General features: G+C 44.5%; 1 long non-coding RNA gene across 1 annotated transcript; it reads left to right on the plus strand.

Moving 5' to 3' along the window:
- The first annotated feature begins 2,580 nt into the window (after positions 1–2,580).
- LOC307217249 lies at positions 2,581–6,636 on the plus strand. Its single transcript, XR_013839487.1, has 2 exons — positions 2,581–2,708; positions 6,463–6,636. It is a non-coding gene; the product is annotated as an uncharacterized lncRNA (long non-coding RNA).
- The last annotated feature ends 3,802 nt before the right edge of the window (positions 6,637–10,438 follow it).

The following is a 10,438-nucleotide window of genomic DNA, read 5'->3' on the forward strand; positions in this document are numbered from 1 at the left end:
AGATTGCATGACAAGGCACCCGAACCACAAAGTTCCCAGGAGAACAATAAAACACACAAACATGAACAACAACAACAACAACAACAACAACAACAACAACAACAACAATAATTTATTATTTGTACCCCTGCCCATCTGGCTGGGCTTCCCCAGCCACTCTGGGCAGCTTCCAACAAAGTTTAAAAACATTAAAATGTCACACATTAAAAACTTCCCTAAACAGGGCTGCCTTCAGATGTCTTCTAAATGTCAGGTACTTGTTTAACTCTTTGACATCTGATGGGAGGGTGTTCCAGAGGGCGGGTGCCACTACCAAGAAGGCCCTCTGCCTGGTTCCCTGTAGCTTTGCTTCTCACAGTGGAGACGCTCCTTCAGGTATGCTGGGCCGAGGCCGTTTAGGGCTTTAAAGGTCAGCATTTGGGTTTATGGGTTCAAATAGGCCGCAACTTTATTAGTTATGGATGTGAGCAGTTTGGCTTAGGCATTGGGGTGAAGCCAAGCTATATCTTGACTCCTGCCCTTCTGCAGGGAGTCCACAGAAGTGTAAACCACCAATAGGGGGTGCCCTATGACTTACATCAAATAAGGGCACCCAATGTGTTCCTGTAGGAGCTGTAACATGGCCCTAACCCACGTCCAGGCTTCGGATGGTATTCACACCCGGATCCCTTTAACAGGATACCCTTACTGAGGAGGTGCAGGCAAAGGTCACAACCTCCCCTCCAACCAAACAAAGGCTCACCCAATGCCTAACCTCACAAAAGTTGTGACAATTGCTACTAGGTAGGCAAAAAACCTTTCCCAGTAGTGATGTATGGAAGTCAGAGCTTGACGATAAAGAAGGCTGAATGCCAAAGAATTGATGCTTTTGAATTATGGTGCTGGAGGAGACTATTGAGAGTCCCATGGACTGCAAGAAGAGCAAACCTATCCATTCTTAAGGAAATCAGCCCTGAGTGCTCACTGGAAGGACAGATCCTGAAGCTGAGGCTCCAATACTTTGGCCACCTCATGAGAAGAGAAGACTCCCTGGAAAAGACCCTGATGTTGGGAAAGATGGAGGGCACAAGGAGAAGGGGACGACAGAGGATGAGATGATTGGACAGTGTTCTCGAAGATACCAGCATTTAAACGACTAACCAACAACAGCAACAACAACAGGCAAAAACCAAATGGCAGGTGCCTATTTGCCAAGTGGAAAAATTCCTACCCAGCCCCAACAATATGGCAACTGGCAATTGTCCATAGTAAGGTCACTACTGAGCAATGCATGGAAATAGGGTGGGTGGGTTGGGTGATCTGGCGATGGGGCGAGAGAGAGAGTGCCAGCTGGCTACATTGCAGTTAAGTCGCCCGTGGCCACACCCACCCCAAAAGCTGTTTGCCTGGGGCTGTTCCATAGGGGGAAAACAAACCCCAGCAATGACGATGCGGGCGGCATGACACAGGGGAGAGGCGGCATCCCTCCGCCCCTTAGGCCGGTAAGATATTGTGACCCGGCTGCCCAGCCGCAATGCCGCCCACCGGGAAAAGGTGAGCGGACTTGTGATAAAGAAGGAGCAGGATCTGGGTTTGTTATGTACTGAGTTGAATAGGATCCAAAATGCAGCAGTCTGATTGGTCCTAGAACAATGCAGCAGTATGATTGGTCCGCAGGAGCCACCCAATCCAGCTCCAGATGGAAGTGAATCCACAACCTGATTGGCCTACAGGAGAATCCCAGAATTAGCCAATCACGTGCAGCCCACTGTGTAAATAATGTATATAAAGCAGATACTTTGGGGGAACTTTCATTCCTCCTCACCACTATGAGCTGAATAAAGAGCATGAAATCCACTCTGAGTATATTTCAGGGTTCCAGATGAGGCTGAGAGAAGGAAACATCCAAAACCACTTTGGGAGCTCATCACAGCTAAAGTGAGATTTGAGGAGGTGGCATTCTAGTTCACACCCTTAACACCATTCCAGCTCTCTCCATGCTAAGATTTAATTTTAATTTGTTTACCACCCTTGGCAGGTAAAACAGCAATGAATAAGTAGCTCAGGGGCAGAGCACATGTCTTCCCCGTAGAGAAGGTTCAACAGCCAGCATGTCAGGGAGAGTCTCATTGAATTGTAGAGTTGGAAGGAACCCCACGGGTCATCTAGTCCAACCCTCTGCACTGCAGGAATCTTAGCTAAAGCATCCATGATATAAGGTTTATTCTCCTTTTCTGAACCCTGGTGAGCCAACACCAGCCAGTGAAGAGAGATGGGACAATAGTATAGAAATGGGGAAGGAATCATCTAGGAAGTGGGAATCTACTTTCAGATATGCTAAGACTGCAGGCTTTGGGCTAACCTTGCAGAGTGAGAGAAAGCAGTGAAGCAGCTAACGAGTTTGACCTGTCTCTCCTCCAGGGAATTGTAATTGGCTGTGGAATCTTTTCCTTCTAGGTCATTCCCACCCAGCTCAGGAGCAGGACAGCTGGATTCTGTGCCATCTGCTCGGTGACTCGTGTCAGGTTCTCGTTTTATGAGTTCAAAGACTGACATCACAAAAGGTTGTCATTACACTTGTCACTTCCTGGCACTCAGAATAAGGCCAGGAGTTGCTGAGTGAGCAATGTACCTGCTTGTACGCCAAGCGAAGTAACATAGGAAACATGCCGAGAAGGAGAAGGAAGGATTGTGTCCCGAATGGGAGAAATGGAAGCAGAAAAAATGAGGTATTAGCCAAATATTCCCTGTGGATTAATATGCATCCCAGTATTAACAGCAGTCACGAAATTAAACGACGCCTGCTCCTTGGGACAAAGGCGATGGCAAACCTAGACAGCATCTTAAAAAGCAGAGACATTACCTTACCAACAAAGGTCCGTATAGTTAAAGCCATGGTTTTCCCAGTAGTGATGTATGGAAGTGAGAGCTGGACCATAAAGAAGGCTGATTGCCGAAGAATTGATGCTTTTGAATTATGGTGCTGGAGGAGACTCTTGAGAGTCCCCTGGACTGCAAGAAGAGCAAACCTATCCATTCTGAAGGAAATCAGCCCTGAGTGCTCACTGGAAGGACAGATTGTGAAGCTGAGGCTTTGGCCACCTCATGAGAAGAGAAGACTCCCTGGAAAAGACCCTGATGTTGGGAAAGATGGAGGGCACAAGGAGAAGGGGACGACAGAGGACGAGATGGTTGGACAGTGTTCTCGAAGCTACAAACATGAGTCTGACCAAACTGCGGGAGGCAGTGGGAGACAGGAGTGCCTGGCGTGCTCTGGTCCATGGGGTCATGAAGAGTCGGACACGACTAAACAAACAAATTCCTAGGAATAGGTTAAAAAAACACTGAGAGTTTTTTTCTTTTTTCTTTTTTTAAAAAAAGTTTAGGGGTACTCTTATTTTCCTACTCATATTGAAATACTACCCCTTAATGAGGCCAAACTTAGATTCACAAAATGTTTAGGGGTATGTGTACCCCTGCGTCCCCCCAGAAAAAAAGCACTGAGAATACCACTAAATCAAATTATTCCTTCTTTTCAGATCTGCTTGGATGAGACTAGCAATTCCTCATCTAGGCTCTGATTACGCTTAGACCTATGTATAGAGGTAGGCAAAATCTGTCAACTTCGGTCTCTCATTTTTCTAATCTTAAAATCAGTTCGCCACATTGGTTTGCCATTTAAAATAAGTAAGTAAAGTGGTACCTTGGATCTCAAATGGATTAGTTAATGAACAAATTGGCTCCCAAAAGCTGAAAACCCGGAAGTAAGTGTTCTGGTTTCTGAACATTTTTTGGAAGTGAATGTCCGATTCGGCTTCTGCTTGAGTGCAGGAAGCTCCTGCAGCCAATCAGAAGCTGCGCCTTGGTTTTCAAATGGTTTCGGGAGTCAAACGAACTTCCAGAACGGATTGAGTTCTAGAACCAAGGTTCCACTGTATGTATGAACCTTGTCATATAAACCCATTGCTGTAGTCTGAAGTGGTAAAGCTTCAGCCCAGATTTACTCCCCTCTTCCCTACATGAGCAGCGTTGCAGGGGAGGAAGTAGTGGAGATGAGCACATTCATTACAGGTGTAAACACCTTCCAGAACCCTCATTTTCCTGGTTCTAGATGGCATGAGGAGCCTACACGACACTTGTGTCGCATTGAAAAACAAACAAGGCCTCTAGCAAGAATAGGCTTTTGTCTTGCCCTTTGGCAAAATGTGGATTGCAAGTGCTTTGGAGCAGGACCTTGTACAGAGATGGTGCAAAACTTTTGATAGCAAATCAGTTAGTGATGGAACAGATTCAGCAAAGCACAAACTGTATTTTCTCTCTTCATGTATAAGTTTATTTCTTAGATTCTAACAACTCATGGACCTTTTCATTAGTTAAACATGCAAGCCTGCTGCTTGACTGTTATTAGATCTAATCTGTACAGCCAGCAGGGCAGATATGTTTTTGCTGCTTCTTTTTTACTACACACAAATGAGAGGTTTTATGGGGACTAAAACGTGAGGACTCATCTTGGAGGCTGACTTCCGGACCACATTTCGTCCGTGGGGTTTCCTGTCTTTAGTGGATTCTGTTCATCAAGGCCTCCTGCTGCAACGGGTCCCTTCACTTTAATGGGTCTCAGGGCTGTTGTCTTATCTTCCCCGCTAGGTATGATGGGTACATTGCTTTTTGCAGGGCAGGGTTATATGTGTGTTGGGGTGTGTGTGTCCCCCACAGGTTTTGTGTGTGGGTTGACTCTTTGTCATCCTTAAATATTTTGTGGTGTGGGTACCCTTTTAGCCACTGCGGTTGTCAATTTAATAAGGGGTTTTAAGAGTAATCTTAAATTACATGTTACACTAAATACATAGCTTGCTGCTATTTTCCCCCTTCATTTAGTTACAAGTTCAGGGTCACCTCCACCACTTCATTTCTCATTGAGACATCAGCATGTAGGGAGGGAAGATTTCACCCTCTCCTCCAATGGCACAAAGCCAGTGGAAAACCTTGCCCCATCCTCAAGTGAGGTTATAAAGGTTCTTCTTCTTCCTCCTCTTCTTCTTCTTCTTCTTCTTCTTCTTCTTCTTCTTCTTCTTCTTCTTCAATACTGCCCTTCATCCAAAGACCAGAGGTTCACAACATAAAAATACAAAACGAAAACACAAAATGCATAATGAAACAAACACAAAAGCAATACCCCCCCGCCCACAGACACATTTAAAAGGCCATAGCATGTCAATCAGCCAAATGCCTGGTTGAAGAGAAACTATTATTTTTATTTACTAAATTATGGCGGAGCTCCCACCTGTTGTCAAATAGAGAATTAAAGTAGCATCTAGTTTGGCCCCCCGGATGGTAGTTTTCCAATATCATTTTAAGTTACTCCCCACTTCCCTGTTGAGCAGGCTGTCCTATTGGCTACTGGGATGCGGGTGGCACTGTGGTCTAAACCACTGACCCTCTTGGACTTGCCAATCAGAAGGTCACAGATTCCTGATCCCGTTGGTCTGCCCCAGCTTCTGCCAACCTAGCAGTTCAAAAGCACACCAGTGCAAGTAGATAAATAGGTACCACTGCGGCAGGAAGGTATATGGCATTTCCATGTGCTCTGGCTTACGTCATGGTGTCCCGTAGTGCCAGAAACGGTTTAGTCCTGCTGGCCACATGGCCCGGAAAGCTGTCTACGGACAAATGCCGGCTCCCTCAGCCTGAAAACAAGATGAGTGCTGCAACCCCATAGTCGCCTTTGATTGGACAGTCCAGGGGTCCTTTACCTTTTACCTTTTACCTAATGGCTACCAGGTTTTGTTGTTGTTCAGTGTGACTTAAGCATAAGTGTGTTTATGACCCTGAAAAGAAAATCCACCCTGAGTCAGGAGTATTCTTGAGTGAACAGAACTGTGCCAGATGGGTGGCATTCGAGCATTACAGTGGTACCTCGGGTTAAGAACGTATTTCGTTCCGGAGCTTCATTCTTAACTTGAAACTGTTCTTAACCTGAGGTATCACTTTAGCTAATGGGGCCTGCTGCTGCTGCTGTGCCGCCAGAGCACGATTTCTGTTCTCATCCTGAAGCAAAGTTCTTAACCCAAGGTACTCTTTATGGGTTAGCGGAGTCTGTAACCTGAAGCGTCTGTAACCCGAGGTACCACTGTATTGTAACTTTGGTGGTGGGCTGGCTGAGGGTGAGCACCAGCAACTCTACATTAAAAAACAACAACCCAGAATTGTTCCCATTCTTAAAAACAAGCTTTCATTCATTAACTAAAGGTTGTCATCCCATGAGTTAAAAAAGCCAATTTCATGCAACCAATTTCACGTTGGGCAAATAGTAAGTGTTCCAGGCAGGCAGCGCACCCATTGGATGCATCTTGGCTACAGCCCATCTTGCAAGGCACCCAGTCAAATTAAATGGACAGGGATTGCACAAAAAGGAGCATTTGGCCAATTGCACAAAGTCTCTCTCTCTCTCTCACACACACACACGGCCCATTTTCTTTCCAGCATCAAGGTGGAGGTGGAGGACAGAGGCAGCGCTGGCACGGCTGGAGATTGAAAGGCTCTAGGGGAAAACTAACAGCATGGAACAGAGATGCATGCAAATTTTGGGAAAGTGATTACATCACCTGGTGCTCACGCTACTATGTAGCCCAGAGGAATTAAACTTACCAGTCAGAACTCGCAGAAAACGATGATTTTATGGGCCAAACAATCTGTGTTGGTAGTTTTAAGGGAAAGAGAAACGGATCAGCCACCCTCATAAAATAGTTGCAAAGTGGAAAAATGAATCAGTGAAGATATAACCCAGTATTAAAAATAGTAAATGAAGAATGGAGAAATGCGGAGAAGGTGTTGAGATATAGCAATTAAACCTGTCTGCCTCCAGATTCCTGAATGTGTTTTGCACTCCGGATAACTAGCCTTGGGGGAATCAGACTCCAGTCTCTTCAACAAGGTGATTTTTTTCCCTAGGCATGCTGCAACAAATTGTTCAACTCCTGAAGCTGGTCCATGGAGCTCCCATTATAATTTTCTGAAGTCTCAACACGGGATATTCTAAATGTGCAATAACATAATGCAATTCAATAGCGAACTTGACTTTCAAATAAGAAGATGGCAGTGGTCAAATGTAAAAATGCAAAGCGTACCTATAAAAGCCTTCATAAGAGAGAATGAGAAGATCTGTGGGCCATTTAAAACTCCCTAACCATATGGAACCATATGTTCCATATGAACCTACCTGGACCCTGAGATAATCTTCTGAGGCCCTCCTTCACGTGCTCCCTCCTCGAGAGGTCTGGAGGGTGGCAACATGGGAACAGGCCTTCTCTGCAGTGGCTCTGCAGTGGAATGCTCTCCCCAGGGAAATTCGCCTGGCTCCTTCATTATACACCTTTAGGTGCCAGGCAAAAACGTTCCTTTTTAACCAGGCCTTTGGTCAATCTGATTTTACATCCTATGCCCTTTTAAAATGTTTGTGTGTGTGTGTGTGTTATTGGGTTATTGTTTTTATTTTGACTATGTATTTTGTGGTTTTATATCTTGATTTTATTCTGTTATCTGCCCTGAGACCCCTGGGTATAGGGCGGTATATAAATTCAATAAGTCATCATCATCATCATCATCACCTGGAGGGCACAAAGTCGGGGGAGGATGCACTTTTCCACACACAGTTGGCTTAGACTGGTACAGTGGTACCTCGGTTCCTGAACACCTCCGTTGTCGTATGTTTTGGTTCTCGAACGCCCAAAACCGAGAAGTAAATGCTTCTGTTTTTGAACTTTTTTGGAACCCGAACGTGGCTTCTGCTGAGTGCAAGAAGCTCTTGCAACCAATGGGAAGCCGTGCCCTGGTTTTCAAACGTTTCAGAAGCTGAACGGGCTTCCAGAACGGATTCTGTTCAAGAACTGAGGTACCACTGTACATAGATGAAAAGAAGATGTGTTGTGTGTTGGGAGCTGTATTGAATATTCATTTCCCCTTGCATTGCACTTGGAAGAAAACTGAACAGTCCTGATTGTCTCTTGCATAATCGTGTTCCAGATCTATATTGCCTTCTGTAGAGTCAGCCCATTGACCCATCTAATTGGCAGCAGCTCTCCAAGTTTTAAGACACAGAGTCTCTCATAGCCCTGCCTGGAGATGCCAGGGACTGAACCTGGGAATTGGGACTTTCTGCATGTAAAGTAGATGCTCTACCACTGAGCTAGAACCCTTTCCCTGTGTTCTTCTGATCCATCTGCCTCTGCATGTATGTCTTCTGCTTTTCCACTCCAGCCAATGAGTGTCACATGAGCTAGTATTTTCTATAAAGAACCTTGAGTGTGGATTCCTGTTTGAAGATTCCACCTCTCCTTGTGTAGGCTGAGGCTCCCATCACATTTTAAAACTTGCCTTTTTCAAGGGCTTTAAATTGCATGCAGAGCCTCTGCTACACATTTCTCATGAGGAGAAACCAACACTTTAGTTTCACCCTTTGGCAAAATATTCACAGTTTCAGAAACTATTGGAGAGCAGAAACACACCCATCTTTTGAAGGTCACTTGCAATGAAGTTCTTCAGCTAAGTATCATCTACAAAAATGCATATACAGTGGTACTTCGGGTTAAGTACTTAATTCATTCCAGAGGTCCATTCTTAACCTGAAACTGTTCTTAACCTGAAGCACCGCTTTAGCTTATGGGGCCTCCCGCTGCTGCCGCACGATTTCTGTTCTCATCCTGAAGCAAAGTTCTTAACCAGAGGTACTATTTCTGGGTTAGCGGAGTCTGTAACCTGAAGCGTATGTAACCTGAAGTGTATGTAACCTGAGGTACCACTGTACCGGACTAAAGCATCCATAAAAATGCATATATTTGTGCAAATAAATTTTGATGAGTACAGTGGTACTTCGGGTTAAGTACTTAATTCGTTCCGGAGGTCTGTACTTAACCTGAAACTGTTCTTAACCTGAAGCACCACTTTAGCTAATGGGGCCTCCTGCTGCCGCCGGAGCATGATTTCTGTTCTCATCCTGAAGCAAAGTTCTTAACCTGAAGCACTATTTCTGGGTTAGTGGAGTCTGTAACCTGAAGCGTATGTAACCTGAGGTACCACTGTACTTTAAAAAAATTGTAATATGAGAATGTTTAAAAAACTACAGTAATATGAGAATGTGGAGAACTGAACTTAAGGTTGGAAAAACAAGAAACGGAGAGAAACCAAAACCGACGGATTCTCCCATCCTTACCATGAATGTGGCCCATGACTTTCCCATGGGCCTCAATTTTCTTGTATAGTTTGCTGCTCACAAACTCAAGCACACACAAGTGCAGCTTGAAGCAACTGCATCATAGCCAGTTCACCATTCTGCTCCCCCAAGTTCCTTTATCAACTCTAGTATTCTCTAGTAATGTAAAAAAGAGCAGGGAAGAGGCAGCCATATGGAAGGGTAATATTACTGGAAAAGTCCTACAGGAAGGCTCTCAATGGCTACTAGCCATGGTAATGTTATATCTTCACTGCCAGAGGCAGCATTTCTCTGAATATCTGTTGGAAACTACAAGTGAGAAGAGTATTGTTGCCCTCAGGTCCTGCATTCAGACTTCCCGTAGGCATCTTGTTGGGGTCACCATAAGAACACACATACCTCTCAAATGTCCATTGGGACACCTCGTTTTTTGTGTGAGAAACAGCACCCCAAAATGCACACACCCCAAAATGCTTTTATTCAGGACCATGATCTCATGCGGTGCCTTAAAACCTGCATTTTTTGGTACTGTGAGAGCACAGCTATGACAAAAACATGTCTTTTGGGGCCACAATCTCATGTGCACTGGAGTGCGGCCCTGGAAAACATGTGTCCCAGTTTTTCACCTTGACGGTTTGGAGGGTATGAACAGAAGCAGAACTCTTCTTATGATTTTGAAAACTGGCTAAAAATTCATTTTAATACAGACCTGGAAAGTTTACTAACTTCGTTATTGAGAGATACACATAATTCTACATGGTTTTCTATATTACCCTCAAACGTAGGAAAACAGGGATTCCCTTCTTATCAGATGTGTCACAAATCTTATCTCTCATCAAGTAGAGGCTGCTAGATCATGAAATAAAAAAACTACCCCTCCCAGCCTTTTGTATGTTCATCTGCTTACTTAGGATTGTAGCTCCACCATGGAGTAAAGCCTAATTACTTTTATAATTTAGATACTCCATCACATCACAGAGCTTTTAGGCTAGCTCATCTACAGATGAGGCAAATGCATTTGTTGTTTGGAAGGTGTTTTTTTTTAAAAAAAAACCCTTCCAGAACAGATTCTGTTCCTGTCATAAGAAAACAACAGTTACAATACATCACATAATTTTGGATTGCCCTCTTCTCAACACCCTTCGCAGAGATATCCTAGTGACACCCTTACAGCTCAAAATATCGATTTACAAAGAGTGTCCCAATATTTGTTGAGGGATGATACTCCCGAAACTACCAAGATAGTTTTGG

Source organism: Podarcis cretensis (assembly GCF_951804945.1).
Source record: "Podarcis cretensis genome assembly, chromosome: 5".
NCBI classification, from domain to species: domain Eukaryota; kingdom Metazoa; phylum Chordata; class Lepidosauria; order Squamata; family Lacertidae; genus Podarcis; species Podarcis cretensis.